The sequence below is a fragment of the Lepidochelys kempii genome, chromosome 8 (assembly GCF_965140285.1).
Source record: "Lepidochelys kempii isolate rLepKem1 chromosome 8, rLepKem1.hap1, whole genome shotgun sequence".
Lineage (NCBI taxonomy): Eukaryota > Metazoa > Chordata > Testudines > Cheloniidae > Lepidochelys > Lepidochelys kempii.
This window is the reverse complement of record NC_136387.1, coordinates 28217465-28244801: the sequence shown is the minus strand read 5'-3', so window position 1 is coordinate 28244801 and position 27337 is coordinate 28217465. Positions and strand designations below refer to the sequence as shown.

The 27337-nt window shown below is 39.4% G+C and overlaps 1 protein-coding gene across 3 annotated transcripts in view; it reads right to left on the bottom strand.

Annotated features, from left to right (window-relative positions):
* TENM2 (teneurin transmembrane protein 2) overlaps window positions 1-27337 on the bottom strand; it is a 1082146-nt gene that overhangs the window by 982985 nt on the left and 71824 nt on the right. For all 3 annotated transcript variants that reach the window (XM_073355925.1, XM_073355928.1, XM_073355933.1), the window contains exon 2: window positions 5938-6050. The gene's annotated coding sequence lies outside the window, so the exon portion shown is untranslated. The remainder of the gene's footprint in view (window positions 1-5937; window positions 6051-27337) is intronic.

Sequence of the window (27337 nt, the reverse complement as noted above, 5' to 3'; positions counted from 1 at the left end):
ACTGCATTATTAGCATCCTAAGAAGACTCCATATTAAAACTGAATTATTCTTAGAAGGTATCTCACTCGCCAGTAATACTTTCTTTCCTTTAGTCAATAACAGTCATCTCCAGGATGACATCTTAGCCTGCTTTCAGGCTTATTGTAACTGAATCACGTCCCAACTTCTGTTGCCAATATATATAGCTGTCAGATGGAGAACTGATGCTGGTGGTTCTTCCCTGATACACTGAAATGCTGATTAGGTATGAACATTTAGATTTCTGACTGTGATGGCCATGTATCTTCCCCCTTCTGCAAAACCTGCAGCCACCTTTGGAAAAGATCTATCAAAACTTCCAATTTAGCATATCCACCAGCAGTTTGATAACTCTGGACAGATTCAGTGCTGAAATAGGCTTTAACCTTTGCAACTGTATTTATAACTGATCTGTAAAGACCAGTTAGCTGTTATGTTGTAAAAATGTGACCGAAAATAAAGGTGGCATCTTTGACGAAGGGACTTGTTCAAATAGTGAGTTCCTTCTCTCCATTTAAAAAATAAAATCAGTAATATTTTATCAGTAGATATACAAAAGTAAGGTGTTCATTAGATGATTCAAACAGCTGGATCTTTGGTGTCCTTCTGATTACCTTAGAGTGAATAAATTTGAGCTCCAATTATACCCATTAACTGCTTACATGTTTATCCTATTCCGAGGCACACTTTTATCAAGTAATCTACTGACATATATTGTCTGTCTGAATTTTGAGTCTCATAGCATATGAAAGCAGATTAGTATTCCAAGGCACACTACTGGGTGCAACCCTTCTCCTTTTTACTTTGAAATAATTCAATTCAGGATAAGCTCTGAAACTCGAAGGGGTCAGTCCTGTAGTTAACTCCACTGAAGTGACTACAACTGCTGTTCAAGTTTTGCTGACCCTTCAGGATCAGTCCCACAAAAACTATATTTGCCATAAGTTTTTGCTTCATATTTTTAGAACAAGTTGTTATAATGAGGTAAATCACAAATAAAGGACATTTTTAACACTAGTGGTAAAACTGGGATATTGCTTTTCTTCATCCGGATGAAGTTTATTCAATAAAACTTGGATCAGATCTCATAGAAGCTCACAGAGAGTGTCATTTGCCAAGATTTACAATGTTCATATTTTGGTTTTCCCAGGACAACCAATATTTGCCATTCCAAATTTTCTAATCTAGATTCTGACCACCCAGGTCACTCTTTAAAATGTTGCTTTGTACCTTTCCTAATGTATTTTCAACATTACTTACATTCTAGAACACACAGTAAAGCTGAAACATTTTTTCCTCTAATATTTTCTTCACCTTAATTACCATTTAGATAATCCACAGATAGAACTATAAGGATGAGTGCTGTTTTCAATTGTGACATATAGGACAAGATACGTTTAGTTAGATAACTCAAAGATCAAGATTGGAATCTCTCTTTATACATCATTGTACACAATGCTGATGTACCCATGCTGGTCCCAGAATATCAGGAAAACAAGGTGGGTAAAGTAGTTAATTCCATAAAAGATATTATCTCACCCACCTAGTCTCTTTATACATCAGCCATTCTTGCACAGATAGTTTGTGTCTCACTAAAGACTAAGAAAAGTATATGAATTATAAATATTTTCAGCACAGAATGTAGAAATTTTGGTTCTAGTTCTAAAAATAATCTTGATTGAAAAAGTTAAGGGCAATCTGCACTTTTTTATCAACATTTAACCTTGTTCCTTCTACAACAATCAGCCAAATTTTTCTAAAACTTTTCTACAATCTATTCAGTTTTTCTCCATGTTGAATGACACTCTACCTGTATGACTTCTCATGATGACCTTTATCAACTAAAATGCTATATTAATACATTTGATTTGAAAATCTTTATATCTTTTGTATACTTTTCGTTTTCCTTCACAGCTTTCAAATGCTTAGGACAACTGATTTCTGGAGTAAGTCCATGAAAGATGTTAGGAGATTTGGCTGACCTCTTCTTTACCACCCTCGAGCTACTGTACTGGTTGAATTCTGTAATCTTTCATAAATCTCTTGGAGTCCTATGAAACATTTTTTTAAAAGAATTCTCTCTTAGCTATGCAGGTAGGACATGAGACCAGTTGGGTTTCATCCACGTCCTTCAATTCAGATCCTACCTTACTAAACGCAGTTGCAAAATGGTTTATCTTATTTCTGCCAATTTGGCAGAGTTCAGCCAAGTCTATGAATGCACAAACTGCTATGTTCTGATGGGACAACATTAGTTGGCAGGAGAAACACAATTCTTCCCAGTAACATCAAAATCACCAACATCAAAGAAGACTGGAGTACAAAAGTTAAGGTCCCATATCTTTAATGTTAACACTTACAGAAATAAGTTGATTCATTCAAATATAGTTTAGGGAACTATGCTTTTCAAAATATCTGATCCCTCTGGATAGCTGTCCTAATTCTAGATTGGTCTAGATTATTCACATCATGGCTCATTGTAACTGCATATTTATTCTTGTTCTTCTGCCCTACTCTATGGATGCTAGAAAATTACATAAAGTTGCTGTTTTATTAAGGCCAATGTTATATTTATTCAGTACTCCATCAAAATAAATTTGCACTTATATTACAAATGATCAGGGATGACTGCAAGAAAAAGTGATAAATGCATGGGAGAATAATATTCAAACAACTTTGGACAACTTTATAATTAACAGTTTTAACTATTGCATAGAACAGAACTTTCCTTGCACCTACTGCTAAAATAGTAAATAAAGAAATAGACAATGAGGAGAAGTTATATTGGTTTTGTGATTCCAGTGCTCACAGTGCTGACAGCTTTTCAGTAGCTTCTAATTGTTGTTTTTCAGTTTAAAAGCAAAAAATAGATAAAAATTTAAAAAATCCATTAAAAGTAATGAAATCATTTCTTAAAAAACGACTAACAGAAAACTTAAAAAAAAGTATATTGTTTGCATTTTTGAAAGATTAATGTTAGATATTTAGGGGATATATGTCAAAAAAGCCAACAAAAGACAAAGCCGTACACCATGACAAAAGTAAGAACAAATAATATATTTTTTAAAATCAATACTACACCTCATCTTATACAAAGTAGGGGTAAAACACAATCATTTCAGAGTTCTCCACACACTTGGATGATAGAATCTTACATTCACTCTGCACAAATAAAAATATTACACAAAATATACAGCAGTGGAAAATCAAACCCTAAGTCTTAAAGTACCATGAGCATAGGGCTCCTTTCTCATGTAAAATAAATTAAAATATACATCTTACCAAATACAATCATGGTGTAACTCAACTGACGTCATTCTGTTGCAATTATATATTAAAGTCAAGTGCCTACAGGATGCTTTACTTAACATTTAGCACAGAATAAATCAGAAAATATTAAACTGATTAAAAAATAAAATAAATAAAAAGTAGATGGATTGTACAACGACAAACATTGCAGACATGGCAGGGTCCAGAGAACTGGGGTTTTAGACATAAACTAAGAGAGACTATTCCTCTCTGACATACACTTTTGGGACCTGCCCTGACAGTTAGAACAAGGAAAAGACAGTGGGCAAAAACAAGGGACTCTAAAGAAGGTACGTGGCAGTGCAAGGAAGGAAAAACAGGGCCTTCTAAAGACCTCCCCTAAAATGATAAAACTGGAGCCTGAAAACAGCAACATGACATAATATGAAATTGGGAAGAAACGTTGAGAACAACTCAGGTATAAGGTTGAAACTGGAATATATAAAGAACAGAAAAAAAACAAACAAGCTGTCCTGATTCAAGATAACAAGAGCAGAGGAGGGATGGAGGAATATAAAGTCCATGCATTTTGGCAAAAGGATTGGTGCTTAATCAGCCTGTTAGGGCAGCCACTGGAGGACTGAGTGTGAATTTAAGGCACAGATATAAAGAGATGACTTAGGAAAGCTATATTCTCCTTACACAAATTACACCATGGAATTAAATCCAAGCATTGTTGGAGTGACTGGCAACTCCCATTGAAGAGATCCCTCAGAAACTGGGCAAACACATTCAGGCTGATATGAGGGTCAGCTGTCATTGGCAGCAACTCTCTTGCAATTTAGAAGGAAATAGCCTCAAAATGGTTTCAAGGAGCATTACCACTAGATATGGGAGCAAAGTGGAAACTGTCACTAAAAAAATCCTTGTACATTTGGTAGAGAAGATATTTGTGTTTTCTATTCCTCTTGAGCATCACTGAGGTCTAACCAGTCAACATTTCCATTAAACAACCTTTGCCTATGAGCAAGGATCTCCAAGCCTGCCTGGAAGAAAAATATCTCTTCCAGGATTTAGTTTATACCTACTTTGGGTTACTTCATATCAGTGGAAGGAAGCAGAAGATTATTAAAGAGTGTGGGGCACTAAAGTCAATCTCAGCTCAAACACATTTTTCTTAGCTTTCCATGATCCTTAGGATGACCAAATAAAATTCATATTTATATATGAAGGTGACAGGTGTGTTTATAAATATAATAAATAATTACTACAACAATACTTAGATTTGCAAAATACCAGATTTTCTTCTCTTTAAAAGGAGTTTGTTTTACATATATATTTTTAGTTTGTTTTCAGTTAGCTTTCACGTAATTTCTCTGTATTATATATATATCAACTTTTATATAAAAACAAATATAAATGTTGCAAATTTAGGAGCAGTGTAATTATAATTTCATAGCAGTGACCTTAATGCTATAATAAATTGCAGGAAAATTAAGTTACCCAGTCAGGAAATAAGGAAGAAGTTGTCAGTTCGTAGTGCCAAGAAGTTGCATGGCTTGTGGGAAAGGAGCCACTGTAACAAATAGAATGCTGAAGAAGGGCTTGATTTTTCAGAAGCATTGAACCCTTCCAGTCCACTGAGACTTCAACTGGAGTCTAGTGCTCAGCACCTCTGAAAATCAGGCCCAAAAGGTATCTAGTGCCTGGTTTGAAAGATATTTATACAGCTGAAATTTAATACTAAACCAAATTCAATTAAATATTTTTAATAAAGGGGCCAAATCTAGCCATCCTTATTTAATCAGAACATGCACTGAATTTAATGGCAATTTGGCTTGAATAAGGATTGCCAGATATAGCTCAAAATTTGTATACAGTAGAATTAAGGACTGTGGAAGGGTACAGAGCTCAGAATGATTTATTTCATTTTAAATTTGTTTTAACTTTTCTAGGGGAATCATCAACTCAAGGGATTATATTTCCTTTCTCCTCTTGAGCCGCTCCTAAAAAAGACAGCCTGCTTTTCTCTACTGGACATACTAGGGTAGTGTGCTAGAGTATATAATTATATGAATTCCCAGAGGGTATGTATAACATAATTAAATTATAGGGTGTCTTGTGAGCATTCTGGCTGGCAGTTGGAGGACCATGAAAGAACGAACAATTCACAGGATTTTTTCCCTCATTTATCTTTCCTTTGCACTTTATATTATATGCAGATTTAAAACATTAGGAGTATGCAGTCAGCCAATTGCTTTGACTGGCTAAACAATCTTTACTGCTCTAGGATTCTGAATAAATGGTCCATCTTGAACAAGGAACCATTTCTTTTAACAACAACAACAACCAATTCCTAAAAGCCCCATTTGATACAGGTCTTTCTTTCAGGATAGGCAACTCAAACAAAAGCAAAATCCATGCAGGTAGAGAAAGGGCAGGCTTCTCTTTGTAAAGCATTCTGAAGTGGTTCAATTGGGCTGGAAGAGATTGAAGCAGATTTCTATAAAGGAAAATGCTAGGACAAATTGCTTTTTTCCTCAAAAAGCACTTTCCTGCAGAAATCTGGAAAGGCATTTTTAAAGCCTGCATTGAAGCACTTTGGTCAACAATACAAACACAACCTGAATCAGAACACCACATAAAATTGTAACTATGATTCCACTCACCAAGGTGGTGGACCTTCAACACGCTATTCAACAGGCTTTGTAGGTGATGTCCACTCCACACAAACTGACAGAGCTCCAAATTTGTTTAGCAATAAAAAGCAAGAAGTAACTGTCTGGAAGAAAGAAAAATGTATAAAGTTCAGAGAAAAATCACAAAATACCATAAATATAGATTTTAAAAAATTCAGTGCCCGTAGCTTTCACAATCTGTTCCCTAAGCAAAGAAAGAGAGATTTCCCATCCCTGCAGATCAGGGTTCTGCAATGAAACGTTAGATAGTTTAGGCCAGTGGATATTCTTTTGCTGCCCAGAACTACTAGACAAAGATACCAATCAGTGGTGTCCAAGATTGTTTTCTTACCCTGCACCCCTTTCTCTAAAAGAAGACTCCCACATTTTCTTCAGTTGGATTTTTCATTACCCTGAAACCACAATTTGGGGGGTGGGGTGGTAGAAGGAGTCATTTGGGCACAGTCATAACAGGTTTCTGCCTATCTGGCCAACGGATTGCTCTGTTAGGAGTCCAGTCAGAAGATGAAATGAAGAAAACACAGGAGCCAACCTGCAGTGGGAATGCAGATGTTCACTGATAAGAAAACAACTGGAAGCCAGTGACTGGTCATTCTGCCTAACGAGTTCAAACAGCAGAAGTCCAAAGAGTCTCAAATCAGTAAGAGCAGGAAAATAAACCACCATGGGCCATACTGAAGTCCATGGCAAAACTCCCATTGCTTTCATTGGGGCCAGGATTTCAGCTCATGTCTCTAAGTCTAACAAAGGAGTATTGTAACACAGGTACATATAGTATCATTATATAAAAGACACAGCTGTTTTCAATTGTTATGACTGCTGTCAAAAAGCAATGCTACATTAACATATTGTATAGTTAATATTGTCAGTTTACTTTTAATGAAACAAATGGAATTTGCTGCTGGTTAAAACAGAAGCTTTCTGATGTACCAGGCACTATTGAACAGGAGCTCACTGGAAATGTGCAGACACAATTGTATTTTAGGTCTATTGCTCTCCATAAAATATCAAATTATTACAGATTGCTTAGAGAGCAAACTATGGTTATACATTAATCCTACATGGAATCTTGGACGGTTTTAAGGTGCACTAATTACCTGATCACACCAAAGGATATTCTCAGAATGAGTATCACTGAAGCTGTGTTGGTCCCAGGATATTAGAGAGACAAGGTGGGTGAGGCAATATCTTTTATTGGTCCAATAAAAGATACCACTTTACCCACCTTGTCATTGTAAAAATGAATCTAATTCAGATGTGATATAAATGGTGGTTTAAGTTGGTGTGAGCATAAGTAGGTCTGAATAGGTGTAACTTCCATGCTGAGGGGGTGAAAGGGAAGTTTGTAACAAAAGCTAACAAGAGGTGGGTGTAAGAAGACAGATGAATAAGTAGGTGCCCTCAACCCCTGCCTTCTCTTATATTTTGTATATCATCCTGTTCAGTGCGATTCTGCTTATCCCTCATTTCACCTGTGTAAGTTACACTTAGTTTGCACATCCACTGAATGGCAAAACAGTGTCAATAATATCACTTAGGCCATGTCTACACTACGAAAGTACTCCGATGTTACAGAAGTCGATTTTTGGGAACGGATTGTATAAAGTCGAGTGCATCCATCCACACTAAGCACATTAATTCGGCGGTGTGCGTTCACAGTACCGTGGCAAGCGTCGACATTCTGAGCAGTGCACTGTGGGTAGCTATCCCACAGTTCCCGCAGTCCCCGCTGCCCACTGGAATTCTGCGCTGAGCTCCCAATGCCTGATGGGGCCAAAAATTTGTCACGGGTGGTTATCGGTAAATGTCGTCAGTCAACCCTCCCTCCCTCTGTGAAAGCAACAGCAGACAATCATTTCGCACCCTTTTCCTGGATTGTCCGAGCAGACGCCAAAGCACAGCAAGCATGGAGCCCGTTGAACTCAGCACAGCAGTTATGACCATTGTAAACACCTCGCACATTATCGTGCAGTTTATGCAGAACCAGCACCTGAAAAAACAGGTGAGGAGGCAACGGCAGCGTGGTGAGGAGGACATGAACACAGATTTCTCTGAAACTGCAGTCCCCAGCAATTTGGAGATCATGGTGTTACTGGGGCAGGCTCATGCTGTGGAACACTGATTTTGGGTCTGGGAAACAAGCACAGAGTGGTGGGACCGCATAGTGTTGCAGGTTTGGGACGATTCCCAGTGGCTCCGAAACTTTCGCATGCGTAAGGGCACTTTCATGGAACTTTGACTTGCTTTCCCCTGCCCTGAAGCACAAGAATACCAAGATGAGAGCAGCCCTCACAGTTGAAAAGCAAGTGGGAATAGCCCTGCAGAAGCTTGCAACAGCAGACAGCCACCGGTCAGTTGGTAATCAATTTGGAGTGGGCAAATCTACTGTGGGGGTTGCTGTGATGCAAGTAGCCAACGCAATCATTGAGCTGCTGCTATCAAAGGTAGTGACTCTGGGAAATGTGCAGGTCATACTAGATGGCTTTGCTGCAATGGGATTCCCTAACTGTGGTGGGGCTATAGACGGAATGCATATCCCTATCTTGGGACCGGACCACCAGGGCAGCCAGTACATAAACTGCAAGGGGTACTTTTCAATGGTGCTGCAAGCACTGGTGGATCACAAGGGACGTTTCACCAACATCAATGTGGGATGGCTGAGAAAGTTTCATGATGCTCATGTCTTCAGGAACTCTGGTCTGTTTAAATGGCTGCAGGAAGGGATTTACTTCCCAGACCAGAGAATGACTGTTGGGGACGTTGAAATGCCTATAGTTATCCTTGGGGACCCAGCCTACCCCTTAATGCCCTGGCTCATGAAGCCGTACACAGGCACCCTGGACAGTAGTAAGGAGCTGTTCAACTATAGGCTGAGCAAGTGCAGAATGGTGGTAGAGTGTGCATTTGGACGTTTAAAGGGTTGCTGGCACAGTTTACTGACTCGGTCAGACCTCAGCGAGACCAATATTCCCATTGTTATTGCTGCTTGCTATGTGCTCCACAATCTCTGTGAGAGTAAGGGGGAGACATTTATGGCGGGGTGGGAGGTTGAGGCAAATCACCTGGCCGCTGAATATGTGCAGCCAGACACCAGGGTGGTTAGAAGAGCACAGCAGGAAGCACTGCACATCAGAGAAGATTTGAAAACCAGTTTCATGACTGGCCAAGGTACTGTGTGACACTTCTGTTTGTTTCTCCTTGATGAAAACCCGCCCCCTTGGTTGCCTCTAAATTTCCTGTAAGCCACTCACCCTCCCCCCTTCGATCACAGCTTGCTTGCAAAGGAAATAAAGTCACTATCGTTTAAAAAACATGTATTCTTTATTAATTGATTATAAAAATATGGCGATAACTCACAAGGTAGCCTGGGTGGGGTGTGGGAGGACAGTAAGAGGGAAGGAAAAGGACACTTTAAAATTTCTTGAATGACAGCCTTCTGTTGTTTGGGCTGTCCACGGGGGTGGAGTGGTTGGGTGCCCAGGAGCCTCCCCCCCCAGCATTCTTGGGCGTCTGGGTGAGGAGGCTATGGAACTTGGGGAGGAGGGAGGGCGCTTAAACAGGGGCTGCAGCGGCAGTCTGTGATCCTGCTGCCATTCATGAACCGTCACAAGATGCCGGAGCTTGTCTGTTTGATCCTGCAGCAGCCCCAGCATTGCCTCATGCCTCCTGCCTCCTCTGATCTTCCTGCCACCACCTCTCCTCATGTTCATCAGTCACTTTCCTGTACTCTCCTACTGTGTCCCTCCACGCATTCTGCTGAGCTCTGTCAGTGCCGGATGACTGCATGAGCTCAGAGAACATTTCATCGCGCATGCATTTTTTCGCCACCTTATCTGAGATAGACTTTGGGACGGAGGAGGAAGGCTTGAAACATTTGCAGCTGCTGGAGGAAAAAAAGGGAGTGAAATATTTAAAAAGATACATTTTACAGAACAATGGCTATATTCTTTCACGGTGAACACCACTATTCACATTACATAGCACATGTGATTTTGGTACAAGGTCACATTTTGCATCTTATATTGAGTGCCTGCGGCTTTGGTGTTAGAGATCACACACGCAGTGACGGGCAACAGAATTCGGCTTGCAAACGGCCATGGTAAGCCATAGTCTTTCGGCTTCTGCAACCTTCATAACAGCAACGCCCTCCTCTCCCATACCAAGCAAAGCACGTTGAGTTGGCCATTTAGTGCTGCGGTTTTCCTGTTAACGTACAGCAGCAGAAACCAAACTAACCCCTCCCCCTCACCATCCAATTCTCTGGGATGATCACTTTACCCCTCCCCCCACCACATGGCTGGTATCAGGGAAGATCCCTGCTAGCCAAACACGAACAGCTTAGCACCAATCCCTCCCCTCCCCCCGCCCGCACGTGGCTAACTGCGGGGAGGATTTCTTTTTAGCCACAGGCAAACAGCTCAGTAGGAACGGCCACCTCTGAATGTCCCCTTAATTAAATTCCCCTATTTCAACCAGGTTACCATGAATGATATCACTCTCCTGAGGATAAGACAGAGAGATAAAGAACGGATGTTGCTTGAATGCCAGCAAACACCGGGACCATATGCTGCCAGGCTTTGTCATGCAATGATACCAGGTTACTTGCTACTAGCATGGCATGATAAAGTGTCCTACCATGGAGGACGGAATAAGGCTGCTCTTCCCAGAAACCTCTGCAAAGGCTTTTAGAGTACCTCCAGGAGAGCTTCATGGAAATGTCCCTGGAGGATTTCCGCTCCATCCCCAGACACGTTAATAGACTTTTCCAGTAGCTCTACTGGCCATGAATGCATTCAAAGTCCTCAGGGCTACTTAATCATTAAAAAATTCTTGCTTTTATAACACGTATTATATTTTAAAAGGGTCACTCACCAGAGGTCCCTTCTCCGGCTTCTTTGGGTTGGGAAGGTATTTCAGTCATGATGATAAAAAAACCACTGTCGGGGGAGAACGATGTGCTGTGTGCTCCCTCAAGCTCGTCCTCCTCCTCATCATCTTCCCTATCTGCAAAATCCTCAGGCATGACAGAGAGTACCCCATCATCAGAGTCCACGGACAGGGGTTGGGTAGTGGTGGCAGCCCCCCCTAGAATTGCATGCAGCTCAGCATAGAAACGGCATGTCTGGGACTCTGTCCTGGAGCGTCTGTTTGATTCTTTGGTTTTCTGGTATGCTTGTTTGAGCTCCTTAAGTTTCATGCGGCACTGTGTTGCGTCCCTGGTGTAGCCTCTGTCCCGCATGGCCTCGGAGATTTTTTGAAATGTCTTGAGATTTCATCTTTTGGAAAGTAGTTCTGATAGCACGGATTCCTCTCCCCATACAGCGATCAGATCCAGTACCTCCCGTTCGGTCCATGCTGGAGCTGTTGTTCAAGTCTGGGATTGCATGGTCACCTGTGGTGATCAGCTCGCCTGGCCAAACAGGAAATGAGATTCAAAAGTTCCCAGGGCTTTTCCTGTACACCTGGCCAGTGCATCCGAGTTCAGAGTGCTGTCCAGAGCTGTCACAATGGTGCACTGTGGGATAGCTACCGGAGGCCAATACCTTCGAATTGCGTCCACACTAACCCTAATTTGAAAGGGCAATGTCGATTTCAGCGCTAATCCCCTCATTGGGGAGAAGAACAGAAATAGGTTTTATGTAAAAAAAAAAAAGCCTTCATTGTGTGGATGGGTGCAGGGTTAATTCGATTTAATGCTGCTAAATCCGACAAACTCATAGTGTAGACCAGGCCTTACACTCACTTTCCAATCTTTTTACACCACACTTGTGGGCACACCACCATTTAGGTCACTGCTGAATTTGGAAACAGATGGCCATAGCAACTACATCTGGTTATATCAATTATGAATTGGGATTGATATATCTATTGAGAACAAAACAAAAACAAGTTTCAGAGTAACAGCCGTGTAAGTCTGTATTCGCAAAAAGAAAAGGAGTACTTGTGGCACCTTAGAGACTAACCAATTTATTTGAGCATAAGCTTTCGTGAGCTACAGCTCGCTTCATCGGATGCATACTGTGGAAAGTGTAGAAGATCTTTTTATACACACAAAGCATGAAAAAATACCTCCCCCCACCCCACTCTCCTGCTGGTAATAGCTTATCTAAAGTGATCACTCTCCTTACAATGATGATCAAGTTGGGCCATTTCCAGCACAAATCTAGGGTTTAACAAGAACGTCTGGGGGCGGGGGGGGGGGGAGGAAAAAACAAGGGGAAATAGGTTACCTTGCATAATGACTTAGCCACTCCCAGTCTCTATTCAAGCCTAAGTTAATAGTATCCACTTTGCAAATTAATTCCAATTCAACAGTCTCTCGCTAGAGTCTGCATTTAAAGTTTTTTTGTTGTAATATCGCAACTTTCATGTCTGTAATCGCGTGACCAGAGAGATTGAAGTGTTCTCCGACTGGTTTATGAATGTTATAATTCTTGACATCTGATTTGTGTCCATTTATTCTTTTACGTAGAGACTGTCCAGTTTGACCAATGTACATGGCAGAGGGGCATTGCTGGCACATGATGGCATATATCACATTGGTGGATGTGCAGGTGAACGAACCTCTGATAGTGTGGCTGACGTTATTAGGCCCTGTGATGGTGTCCCCTGAATAGATATGTGGGCACAGTTGGCAACGGGCTTTGTTGCAAGGATAGGTTCCTGGGTTAGTGGTTCTGTTGTGTGGTATGTGGTTGCTGGTGAGTATTTGCTTCAGGTTGGGGGGCTGTCTGTAGGCAAGGACTGGCCTGTCTCCCAAGATTTGTGAGAGTGTTGGGTCATCCTTTAGGATAGGTTGTAGATCCTTAATAATGCTTTGGAGGGGTTTTAGTTGGCGGCTGAAGGTGACGGCTAGTGGCATTCTGTTATTTTCTTTGTTAGGCCTGTCCTGTAGTAGGTGACTTCTGGGAACTCTCCTGGCTCTATCAATCTGTTTCTTCACTTCTGCAGGTGGGTACTGTAGTTGTAAGAATGCTTGATAGAGATCTTGTAGGTGGTTGTCTCTGTCTGAGGGGTTGGAGCAAATGCGGTTGTATCGCAGAGGTTGGCTGTAGACAATGGATCGTGTGGTGTGGTCAGGGTGAAAGCTGAAGGCATGTAGGTAGGAATAGCGGTCAGTAGGTTTCCGGTATAGGGTGGTGTTTATGTGACCATCGTTTATTAGCACTGTAGTGTCCAGGAAGTGGATCTCTTGTGTGGACTGGACCAGGCTGAGGTTGATGGTGGGATGGAAATTGTTGAAATCATGGTGGAATTCCTCAAGAGCTTCTTTTCTAAGGTGCCACAAGTAAACAAAAGCAACTTACTTATGGTTAAATTCTGTCTGAAGATGGACTGGTCTGCAAGTTGGGTGGTGGGATGTGCATACTGATCTCTTCATAGTGCTCAAGAAAGAGCTAAGGGGGAGACTTGTCTTATGTACTAGCTCTTGAAACTCATCTTCAAGATTGTGGGGAAAATGTCCAACCATCCTCCCAGCCAGCAGGTGAGTATTATGCCTTCAGAAGCCAGTGATAGCCAGAGTATGCTGTGTTCCTGCTCAGTGTACCAGCAAAGTGCCCTGCACAGCATGCTCCCACACCCACCACAAAGAAAGTTGCCTTCCCTGGGAAAGGACTCCTGCTGGGCAGGGCATCTTTCAGTTTGCCTCCTTCCCTTGCTATGATAAGCTGGATCAGGAGTTAGCCCTTAAAAGGAGTTGTAAATTCTGGCTATTTGTCATTTACACTTGTATTGGAAACATTGCACAAATCATCTATTACATTTTTCATTAAAATGCATATTACAATAGACAAGTTCAACCTTTCATCATACAATAATTTGGAAATAAAGACATAACATGTCTTTATGAAAGATTAAAGGGACATGATAAACTTTAAAATTAGTCAACTTAAAATAAAAGTTAAAAAACTTTCTGATTCTACATCTGCCCTGAGCCACAGTGAAAGTTTTTGTGGTCTTACAATTGTTTTCCTTCCCTTTACCACCTCCCTCTAGTTAATGTGGGAAAGACCCATACAAACAAAAGAGGACTGACTATGACCAATTATACTGGGGAAACAGTTAAAATGACTACACATAGTAAACAAACTGGGAAAAAATAGAACACACACCTTGTTTTCTCTCTCATCTTTGCATCATAGTTATCATAAGGGTTTAACCATAGTAGGTTAAAAAAAATCAGAACTTTACTTTTAAGTCCAAAATGCCTCTCTAAATTTTAACATGTACAATTTTATTTTTACATGTTTTTTTTTAATTTCTACCTTAAAAGGAGGTTTAAGAAATATCTACCCTCTAGTGGCCTTTAAAAATAAACAAAAGCACCTAAAAAGGGGGAAAAAGGCTATTTGTTCGTTTTAAAGATTAATTAAATCACAGTGGGAAACTTAAACAACTAATTCTAGAATGCTTAAAAATGATTTTTTTCAGTGGAATATTTTCACTCGTTTAACAGTAATATAAACTATTATTTCTGAGGCATTGTGTTTCTTCTATTAGGATAAATTTACCACGGATCTGTAGCTGATGTTAGGTATTTTTCAAACCTTTAGATGAGATCACTTTTATTGTGTCTTTTAATTTATCAAGTACTTAATGACAAATGATGAATGAATATCTTTCCAAATAGTGGAAAACCTTTCAAGTAAATGGGAAAACATCCATTTGGTTTAGAGCCATATTACAAATTTATGCTAAGGTCATTTTCACAATTCAAATGTTTGTTGTGAATACAACAAATTATAATTAAACAAGTTTGAATTAAAAAATAAAATAAAAGAACATTGCCATTGACACATCTCATAATGCCAAAAAAGATCTCAGGGAGAGGTTTGGGTTTAAAAGCTTTTGACCACAGCTTTGCAGAAATCAACATCAAATGCAAAGTTGCCCAGCACCTCTTGCTTTCTGCAATAACCCCATCAAAGGGGCAGAACTAATATTCAGTAGCTGAATTTAGCAGGATGCATCAGAGGAAGGAAATAAAGTCAGTACATGACAAGGGAGCAATTCTTCCCTAACCTTAAAGTACCACAATTGTAAAATTCCAGTACAAGTGAAAAACAAGCCACTCTGGTGGCTTGATGAAAAAATTCCCTAGCATCATCGCCATGATGGCCAAGAAAATGTGAACCACATTGTAGCTGAAAACCTGTCCCACTGATTTTCCCTCTATTTATACACTAATGAGTCTTGATTTTAATAGAGAATAGGCAGACTCAGCACCTGCTCAAGATACGGGATACTCTCAAGCAGAACAGGCATCAGCTGTGCCCATCTTCCAGAGGAATTAATCCTTCAAAGGATGGACAAGGCTTTAAAGCCTGTAGGTGTAGAATCTGCCATTTCTAGGTCGCTGTACAAGGAGGGGTATGATCAGCTATGTTTGAGCCATCAAGTGCTAGAACAGATTAGGTGATTAAATTAAAGAATACTAGGCTGTTCTGAGGATTCTCAGAAGTATCGGAGAAGTATAGCTTGAGGAAAGGTCTAGCAGATTGGAGACCAGCTAGGTTCTATCTCACTGCCCTGGGCAGTAAGAGACAACTGAAGGAGGTCCCAGCTGCCCCATCTTTCGTGTCCTCATGTGGAACAATGTGGAGGCTAAGATCCCATGTGCAGCCCCAATGGACACTGGAAGCCAAAAAATCTGGCTTCATGTGCATGAGGTACATGCACACCGTTAGTAGAATCTACACGGCCATGTATTCAAAGAAAAAAATCTTAATTTTGGCATTTCCAACTTTTGAGTTATTGATTTTGCAACCTTAATAATGTTCTTTTAATGTAGTTTTTGTCTGTGTTTATATATATATATATATATATATATATATAAAATCTGATTTGATACAATATTTACCAAAAAACCCCAGTATATTAAAATCAGCTCTCTCAGAAACAAACCCTTATTTGAACATGTTATAAACTTTACATTAAATATATGGAATCGCAGTCTTAAGTAATCCACATAAATTATTGCTGTATAAAATACAAACATTTCAAGGAAAAGATAAAGCAATAATTATATTACAAATGTTAATAAATGAAAGTGATATAGACAAAACTATAAAATCACAGACAATGCTGGAAAAACTTCCAAGACACCTTCATCCTCAACTAACCATCACGTCACATAATGGAAATTAAGTTTATGAACTTTGGGCTGAACTTAAAAAAAATATGAACTATTTTTTCCTTTTAGCTGGCAAAAGATATGAGAGTGTTAGAGTGGGAGATTAGTGAATGTAAATTAAATAGACTTTTTGCTAATGAATAATAATAAAATAATAATAATAATAATGAGCTTTTTACAGCCATAAAATTCTGAACACAAGCGCTTGGTTATATTGTAGCAGTGCAACAAAAAAGAAAATTAAAGAATAAAAAAGCAAGCTCAAAATGAATGGATTTCTCCAGAACATAAGCACAGTGACACTTAATACTTTACAAGTGTCAGATTTACTCATAAAGCTTTCTAAAGTTTTGCTTTTTTCTTTTCTATATTATTGATAAATCGAGGCAACTATCTGAATCTGATAAAACAGAATTATGAGCAGTATTTTGAAGAGTATTCTTCAAAACCTTTCCGACAGAAGCAGTCCCACTGGAGTCTGGGTGTGCAGTATCAAGAGAGGTTGCAATATTAGGAAAATCTTGTCCCCTTTCCCCATGGATGTAAAAGCCAATGACAGAAACCTAGTGGTGACTTTGAGGGAGTTCTGAGAAAGACAACAAAAACTGAGTAGTTTTTGAGGTAATGGACTGACTTATGAAGAACTTTATGAGCCAAAGACCACTGAATTCAGTGGACAGATTCCTAATGACTTCAATGAATTATAATCAGGACCCGAAATAACTAAAGGTATTATGGAGTGGCACCATTGCTGCACCATAGTTAAGGTTCAACATAAAGGGTTTTACAAAGTGTTCAAAAATCCACATGCATGTACAGATTCACCTGAAAATGACTATGCCAACAAAGGGCACAAAATGGAGCTTGTAGTGCAAATTTCAGGTCATTTTGTCTAGAGATTCCCAAGAAACACATCCCCCTACTTCCTTCCTCTCTCAGGATAACGGACCTGCTTTTAAAAGTCTCTGGTTTTGTTGGGGATATGGTTGCTAACCCTCCAGGATTGGCCTGGATTAATCTTTAATTAAAGATTATGTCATGTGATTAAATCTCCAGGCATACATCCAACCAAAATGGGCAACCCTAGTTGGGGAAGAAGGGGGAGTTGTGGGGAAACTGTTTTTTTTTTTTTTTGTGCAGACCTGGTGGAAAAACTTCTGATCCACCTAAAATTGAAAGTGAACAGAGAACCAACTGTCCAATCTTTCCTACCTCCTTTGTAATCTTTCTCCCACACCACATTGGGAGACTGGGGGAGATTTGACCTGATAGCTCCTGACCCCATCTTTCCACTCAGAGATGGATCTCTTGATGTTGTAACTCATTTTCCATTATAGGTTTGCTTTTTTACACTCTGATTTTGGCATAAAACTGGTATGTACCAGGCCCTGTATCCATAATTTGAGCATGATACAGTCTTATTTATTGGAAAAACACTATACTAATTTACAGCAAGTTTTCAGTGTTCAAGCACACCCAGGGCAGTATGGCACACATTTATTCCAGATTGCAGCTGCCACATCTGCTGCTATGTGGGACTTTGGGGATGAAGGCAACTAGGGGATTGTGATCCAAAGACATCCTTTCCTTTGCAGGGATTTCAGATGCGGAGCTTGCCAATGAACATCTCACTAACTCTGTTTTGCCTATTCATTTAGTACAATCACTTGTTCCATATGCAGCACCAAACAGCCTGCTCAGTATGTGGATCCAAGACCATAATATTATGTACTGGGTTGTGAGGTCATTAACCGAATAAAAACAGGGCACATATCTGGGTTTTGAACTGTACCTCATTTGGCAAAGGCTGAGTTTGTTTGTTTTTGCATGCCAGCATCACTTCCTACTGTTCTGCATTAGGCACAGCTTAATAGCATACAGTTTTCAGATATTTTAACAGTCATATATCATAAAGGCATATGGCCTTTACAAAACACAGAAAACAGTCAACAGCTGCATAGCTCAAAGAGCTTAAGGAGTTGACCCAAAGCTCCTATTGATTTCACTGAGCTTTGGATCAGACCCTAAATGAGGATAAATATCTTTAACTTTAGATTCCCACACCTAGCTGGAATAGTTCAAATACTCATACACAGGCCTGGGCAGAAGTGCAACCAGTGAGGACACCGACACTGCTCCCTGTGGCAGGGTAGCCTTCACTAACTGAAAGGAGTCATAGATAGAAAGTCCAACCATTTCCAAAGGTCAGAGTTGCCTAAAAGCAATTATACTCTAAATTTCAGGTATAGAAAATCTATGGTCTTTTGACAAATACACTTTATATCACCTTATTCCAGACAAGAGTTGCATGGGCCAGATTCAGATACTGCAGCTGCTGGTAAGACAATCATGTGCTAGGGTAAATATCAAATTTTCATGTGCACATTGTGTGTTTGTTCACTAAATTTCAATATGCACAACTGTCTGCATGCTATTACATGCACCTGCATTTGAAAATCTGACCTAATGTGCACTGATCATAAGTTTTCTAAATAATATATACAGAATTATTCTATTTCTGAAGAATCCTTAGAATAAAATGCTGGTGACAGACTGTCATCAGCATTTTAGTCTCACAGATCTTTGCTCAAGGCTCTGATTTTTCCACCATTTGCTCTTATCAGAAATGCAAATGTTCACATGTAGACTATTATAATTATGTAGGAACTACACTTGTTAAAATGGTAATGTTTATTCTGTGATATTCTATAATATTTGCTCCTTAGTGTGCAGTACTTTAAAGATAAATGAATTACTTTCTGGCTATATTACTGTATTAACAAACTATATTGTCGTTTGTTGTGTTGCATTTGTGTCATGCATAATACATATTAACTTACTATTTTTATTTTATAAAACCAAGATTACTAAGAGTTCAATTCATTATCTTCTCGCAATCTTAATATGCAGTCCTCAAATATCTGTTTTTAAAACAGAACTCTAAAATTAATTAATTTCTTAAAGGCAAGATTGTCAGGTACCTGCACAAGGGACTAAAGAGATGTTAGGCTTCCCCTTCCTACCCTGCACCAGGTAGCCACATTAGTTATCAGCACAGCTGGGGGGAGAGAAGATACTGCAGAGCTGCTATTCCCCCTCTGGAGATGGGGGTCAAGGCAGCAGAAGAGGAAGAGAGGGTCTCGGGAGTAGGAAGAGCTTTGGCTGGCTAGTGAAGCAGGGAAAGTAATCTGCTACTGGTAGAGCCAGACCAGTAGACGGTGACTTGACTCCTGCCACAAAGGGGAACTGGGATAACATTGTGACTCTCAGGGTATATCTACACTGTAATTCAAACCCCTCGACTGGCCCATGCCAGCTGACTTGGGCTCGCGGAACTGGGATAAGGGGCTGTTTAATTGCAGTGTAGACATTCAGTTTCAAGCTGCAGTCCAAGCTCTGGGACGCTTCCACCTCACAGGGTCCTAGACCCCGGGCTGCAGCCCAAGCCTGAACATCTACATTGCAATTAAGCAGCCCCTTAGCTCAGTCCTGTGAGCCTGAGTCAGCAGGCATAGGTCAGTCGAGCGTTTTTAACTGCAGTGTAGACATACCCTCTGACAACTCCCGATAGCATGCTACTCCTTAGTCAGGGCAGATTACTAACTAACTCTCTTTGTATCATGATCAGTGGAACTGGAATCAGAGTGCCAATGTTCCCTGGAGGGACTGTAATGGAGAGGTCACCAGTGGTACAGGGAACCCGGGGAGTTAGGCTGGAAGCAATTCAGCCACATGGACTGAGCAGTTTCATTTCTTCAGCTTAAACTGTATTCAGCTTCACACTTTGTGAATGAAACAGTCTTGACCTAAATAATTAATACAATTTGTGTTTTTATATGAAATAATTTGTTATGGTCGTTGCTTTCCTTACTAGCAATGAAGGCACATTTTAATATATTTTATATGAGGGGTAACGCACTAAAAGCCAATACCAAAAGCACATTGTTCAGTTCCTTAATTTGTAAATGGAAAGGTGGCTCTGCATTCAGTAGGAAGGCTAAAAATGGTTTCCAGCTGTTCACTGTGGGAAGCAGCATTTAAATATCCTGTAATATAATTTGTTATATCAATACACATCAGGCTTGATTCTTCCAGCTTACACCAGATTTACACCGGAGACAACCTTTTGATTTCAAGGCAGCTACTCCTGATTTTCACCAGTGTAAGTGAGAAGAGAATGAGGCCCCATAATAACTTAATAAAATTTGTCATCTACTGTTAACTGCATTAATGGCAGATATAATCATATGTTAGTACTGTATTACAAGATAACAGTATCTCCACAAATTTTAAAGGGAAACAGAGCATTATTTGGTTATACGTCAATATGTCATTTAAACAATCATTCAAAAAAATCAGTTAATGAGTTGGCATGTTCTCCAAGCTCAATTTCTTTTTAATTGAAATAAGAAATCCAGGTCATGATTCAAAAATAAATTGATAAAAAAATATCAGAAGTACTACTTCAGAAGAAGTGTTTCAAGGCAGACTTTGGTGGATATTATTATGCCTAATTTTAACTAACTGCTAGGTCACTACAAAAGAGCAGTTCCTTTCAGGAAATTATACCTTAAATCCCATTAAGGCTAGAGCTTTTCCTTTCAATCCCATATTCTATAGAGGTATGAAGAATTATAGCCATAGTTGTTCATTTTGTAGAAGACAACTTCAATAAAAGACTCAATTAGAGTGTGAACAAATAAGTGCCACTTCCCTACTTCAATGTCATCAGCATTTTCTCCTGAAATATTCCATTTTTAAGCAAAGATATGTAATTTAAGTGTATTTAGAGGTTAGTTTTTGGCACCACTTTTATTTTCAAGTTGAAGTGCCATCTGCTGGCCCCATGGCTCAGCCATAATGATACAGATGTCTCCTTTTTTTTCTGTACAATATACTCTCTTACTTTAATATATATTTTCTGTATTTTATTAAACAATATGAAAGTTAGTTACTTAGGGCAGGGCAGAGGGTATCCTTTCAGGAAATCAGAATTCTACAAAGAAATGTAATACATTTTTGTATTTCAAAACCATAATTATCCTTCCTCTAGATCTTGTGTCTTAAAAGAAAAACCTGAAGGAAACATGCATTATCCTCCAGGACAATAGCTTTGCAATAACTCTAACATGGAGTCTATATAGCTTGTATCCTTATTTATTATTTATTTATGGTATTGTCCATGAAGTGCTATCTTCCAAATATTCATGAAGATATGGTAGCTGCTCTGAGAAGCTCATAACTTGAAGACAGACAAATATGTAGTTAGGGATTAGTGAAAGGGAAGTGACAAACAGGAAAGTGACCAACAGAAATGGGCCTTTAAGACAGATTTAAACATGGACAGAGTAGAGGCTTTGCGTATGAGCTCAGGGAAGTCATTCTATGGATAGGGGAAAATATGGTATAAAAGCTGACAAACTGGCAGACATGAATGGGAATACCAGTAGAGCAGAGGACAGGTGGGGGTGCGGGCAATTTGAAACTCCACAAGGGAATGTAAGTGGGGATCGGCAGAGTTATACAGCATATGGATGATGGGGACAAGAAATGCAATTCCAAAATTGGAATTGGTGTAAGGATTTTTGAAGAGGGGAGTGACAAGGCAAACGCAACCGGCAAGAAAAAAGTCTTTAGCAGCTGTATTTTGCATCAGCTGAAGGGAGAGCAAAGGCCAGAGATGAGGATATTACAATAGTCAAAGTAGAATATAGAGAGGTCCTGACCATTACATTTGTATGAGGGAATAGAAAGGGAAAAAAAGGACCTAGGAGAGACTGAGGGGAAAGAAACAACACTATCTGTATATGGCCTGGGCATGTGGGGCAAAGGAGATCAAGAGTAGACATTAACCCCTAAAATGTGGATCTAATAAATGGGAAGGATGGTGTTGTTGTTGACAGCAATGAAGAAAAAGGAAAGTGGGCAATATTTGGGAAGGAAGATAAATAATTTTGTTTTGTCAAAATTCAGTTTAAGCTGATGACAAGACATCCAACGGAGGTAGCAGGTAGGCCAACATGCAGGAGTGGGTGGTGGGGGACAGGTCAGTGGGTTAGAGAGTGATTTTCAAACCATCTGCACATAGTCCCTATTAGAAGTCATATCTGCAAATAATATCATTCAGACATGGGCTGTAGAGTAAAAAGAGCAAAGAAAAAGGCACACAGAGTCACCACAAAAGGCCTGCGAAGTGAAAAAAACGACTGCAAGTCATGTTGCAAAACAACAGACATGGGCTTTCTTTGCATGTTTTCCTTATTTTTCTTCATCATATAGAACATACCCACAAAATATTTTATTTGGGGAAAAGCTGACTTTGTTAGACATAATGTAAAGATTGTAGGCAATTTATTACAGTGGGACACATGCTAACTCTTGACAGCACTTCCTCCGAGGCTCTGAGGTCAGAGGCGAATGACCTGCATAGTTTCTGTGGGCTCTGAGGTCAGAGGTTCCTCCAGATCATCCAACTGGTTGTGGGTACGCTTGCCCGCAATGAAACTGGCAGAAACTTCTACCTCCTAAGCCTGCAGATCTAGGAACACTCTCAAACACTTCCCTTGGCTCCCCTCAACCACATATCACCATGATTCCTCAGACGTTTTGTTGCCAGGCATCCACTGCAGGTGGTTTGGGGCAAGAAGGGTTATAGCCACAGAATATTCCTGTTGATGGAAGCAGCAATAGCGTCTGGATGGATTTCTGCTTGGACCCATGTGAACCACACCATACAGAGTATTGGTCCCCACCTCTCTTCCTTCCCACCCTCATGCCCTGCCATCTTGGAACTGTAGGAGCATTACTGTGGGGCCAGAGAAGAGAATGCAGTGGCGCCACTGTTTTCTTCCATCTACAGGTCAGGGGGCCCAAACAGCCACATTGCTATCTTCGTTGCCACCTGGCAGAGGGTAGAATTTGGGCCACCAATAGAACTAAGGCTGTAGTAGGGCCACCAGTAATGACATGTAATAACACATGGAAACTAGAAATTGATCACATACTTGACCCTTGCTGCGATCTTACTACTGACACGAGCAAAATTTGTACCACAAAATAAATTGGAGGCCATCTTTTAAAACACATGTGAGGAGTTCAAGTCTCAAGCTAACAACTGAATGGGTGTCATGAAGAGTACTGAGTCAGGTCTGTGTACGTGCACCTTGATACCTGCAATTGATTTTCTCATTGAAAGAAACTGAATAATTTTGTTTTAAAAAGTGCTGCAAAATGGCATAAGGGATATTTTTCAGAATTTCTTTAAAAAAATAAAAGAAAAATTCTGAACAGAGAAAGAGAGGATATGATTTGGTTTTCATGGTTCAGACCAGAACTGCGAGCCAAGTACTCCTAATTTCTAATCCCAAATCTGACACTTAAGCACTAGTACAGTGCTCTTCCTCCCCAAAAGCTTTACCACCATTAACCTTTTTGCCTCCAACTCCTCATCTGTAAAATGGGGATAATAATTTACTGTACTGGAAATGATGAAAGGATTAATTAGTTAATGTCTGCAAAGGGCTTTATAAGTTATGAGCTCTAAGTATTATCAAGGGCTAAAATGAAAATATAAAGCTGAAAAGGCTGTTGCTGACTGAATAATCAAAGAGCGAAACTATGCAGGTCATTCGCCAATGGCAAAGGAGAATAGGAGCAGCTGTTCTCATTACAAGGCATTTTTCTTCCCATAGCAGCACAGGTCTCTAATTGGGGTAAATTAGTAGACACCAAAAATGTCTGATACAGGGACATGACAAGATATATATCCATGAGGGAAAAATCAAGCAATCAAAAAAGAGCTGATCTTTAATTTAACCCCTGTCCTTAGTTGATAATATAATATGCTCTATAGGGCTATATATATATATGGGTAAAATTTTCAAAAGCACCTAAGTGACTTGGGAACCTAAGTCTCATTTTCAAAAGTGAATGAGGGCCAAATTTCCAGTTAGGAATATATTATTTATATAAGTGATTTAGGCACACAGGACCATAAACATGCAGATAGGTTCCTAGTGGGATTTTCAAAAGCGTCCAAGCAAGAATGGCGCCTAATTCCCATTGAAATCTGTATGAATCTGTATCTGCATGTATCTGCATCAATACCTTTGGTAATTTGGCCCTCATTCACTTTTGAAAATGAGACTTAGGTTCCCAAGTCACTTAGGTGCTTTTGAAAATTTTACCCATAGTTATAAAGCAGCTGAATAGTCCTTGTCAGTTTTTGAGGAGGAAAACAAGTAGGTTTTTTGTTTGTTTATTTGTTTCCCCCTTCAGGAGAATGCAGAGTCAAATCATCAAGTCAACAAAACACGTTGAAAAGATGCCATGCCACTATTTATTTCTAAAGGCATTTCAAGAGTGATAGGTATTGTGCCAAGCATTCATCTACTCTGTGTTAGAGTAACTTCTATTATACTGAAATAGCCATCTTTTTCCAAAGAGGTGATCGATTTTATAGTTACTGGGGCTGCTTCTCCGCCAGTTTTACACAAGTGTAACTATTAAAATGTTAGATGGGGTGGGATCTGAGTTACTACAGAAAATTCTTTCCTGGGTATCTGGCTGGTGAATCTTGCCCATATGCTCAGGGTTTAGCTGATCGCCATATTTGGGGTCGGGGAGGAATTTTCCTCCAGGGCAGACTGGAAGAAGCCCTGGAGGTTTCTCGCCCTCTTCTGTAGCATGGGGCACGGGTCACTTGCTGGAGGATTCTCTGCTCCTTGAAGTCTAAAAACCACGATTTGAGGACTTCAATAGCTCAGACATAGGTGAGAGGTTTTTTGCAGGAGTGGGTGGGTGAGATTCTGTGGCCTGCGTTGTGCAGGAGGTTGGACTAGAAGATCATAATGGTCCCTTCTGACCTTAGTATCTATGAATCTATGAAAATAAAGATAATCACACCAGCATAATACAAAAAAATCAGACATGAAATATTAGCCAAAATACAGTGATATTTAAAAAGTTAACAATAGGATACCTCAGTTTTTCCTTACAGTTAGAATAGCAGATTACTGCAGAATCTCTGATGTTGTGTAGCAATTTTTTAAAGTAGATCACTTTATAGTCATACAAACAATCCAAACATAAAATCGCCATTTACGGTTATCTTGACATAATTACAAACAGACAAATAATTATTACTTATCTTTCTGCTTTCATACTTTCTTGGGAATATGTAAAACAGAAAAAAAAGTTCAGTTCTGTAGTTTTTCCAATAAGTGGCACTATCAAATTGTACTTTCACTAATACATCTATCATATGTCATATTTATGTATGTATGTGTATAAACTCAGACAGACAGACTCATGTGGATTTGGAAAAGTTATTTTCTTTTCTACTTTCTAGTTCCACTGACATACGATCCATGGTAGATGCTGAACTTATGTGCAATTTTTTTTTCAAAATATATTAGTAACTTTACATTGTCTACATGCCAGTAGTGTTTGTAAAGATTACTGGCAACTTGGGAGAAAAAGAGATTTTTAAAAAAAAATGTATGTTTTTTTAAAGTGGAACTATGTCTTCATTTGTGTTTGGCAAAGTTCCTTGCGCACTGTGGGTACTTTTGCAATCTAAAGAACACACAGGAACAATAAAGATCAACATTCTTAAAACAGGTATTCTCAGGATATATTTAGCTGAATTCTCTACTGAGTCATTGAAGTTTAGAATCTATTATTCTATTACCATTTTCTCCAATTTCCCTACTTCTCCAGCTTCATCTTCTAAACAACATCTTCTTGGCTGGCAAAATAAATTGCTCCCCACACCTCCCTCCTTTCTCTCTTTCTATCCTTATGCCATCAGCAGTACCTATCGCTCAGTTTCTGCTGCTATCCTACCTTCACCCATCGGCTCTGCAGTTCTGCTCTCAGATAAATGCCTATCTTTCTATCTTTGGAGCAATTCTCAGTGCAATATTCACAAGGATGCAAATCATGTGTGTAACACTGTTGTTGAGTCCCAAACTCAATACAACATAATTCTGAATAAAGCTTTTCCATAAGGGATATGCTGAGAGGAAAGACAGGGAGAAACCCACAGATCTCAAACTCCTTCAAGTTATTTTTGTTTTCTGTTAAAAAAGTCATACAAGTCAGAAAACTTGGGTTTATTTGTCTCATAGACAAGAAGGAATTAAACACTAAAACAGCTGCCTTAAGGCTTTTGTTAATGATGGCAAAACACAAAACCATACTTACAATTACTACTTCCATCAGACAAATTTCTGCTCTTTTTCCACCTATCAGCCACATCCCTGCAATTTTATACAACCTTCTAATGGTAAGTGTGCTCAGATTTTATTGACAGTTTCATGACCTGACATACTTCACTTTCCATTGTCCATTGTCCTTAGCTGTTCATTACCTTGACTGCTGTTCCTACAAGGTAATGATACACTTCGCCTCTACCTGTGAATAACACATTTTGCTGCAGGGCTCCTTTTAATTGAAACACACAGTCTACAATTTCTGTTTTGGAGCAGGAATAAACACATTTAATGGAGGACTTTTTTTATTTGTGTCCCCAATCAGAAGAGTGCAAAAAGTAACTAGACTTTAAAGGAGTGAGTGGATTATTCAATTGAGAGATCATCGTCTCTATTCTGTATCAGACTTTGCTATTTTCACTGTTAAGTAATGGACACTGGTAGTGGTCTTCAGCTTCAGATAAGCTTAGGCATACTATTATAACAGACTACAACATGCAGTGAAAAACTAAACAGTTCTGTTACCTTTTAAAAACTGTTTTATAAATTTATACATTTGTGCCTATGAAAATTATCTGCATATTTTACAAAACACTGTATAATAATTTATAATTGACTACAATATAGACTTTTAACTACAGGATCACTCATAGCTGAACTCAGCCAAAAGCTAACAATCTGCTCACAACTACAACAGATGTTTTCCCTCTTTAAACCCATTCAATATGAACCTTAACTTTTTTTTCCCTTTTGAAGAGCAAACAAAAGACAACCCAGAAACTTGCAAGTCTGGTCCCTCAGTTAAAAGGACTTTGGACTAGAAATTTCTCAAAGTTATGCAGAACTAAATTAAATATAATCAGAGTAGTCCAGAAGTATCCTCAATAAATCAGACAGCAGATGTTTTTTGAAGCTGTTCTTCAGTAATATTCTATAGATGCAAAGGGCCCAGATTTCAGGAGTACTGGTTACCCAAAACCCCAGCTGAACTCAGTGGGAGCTGTATGCTCCCAGCACCGCC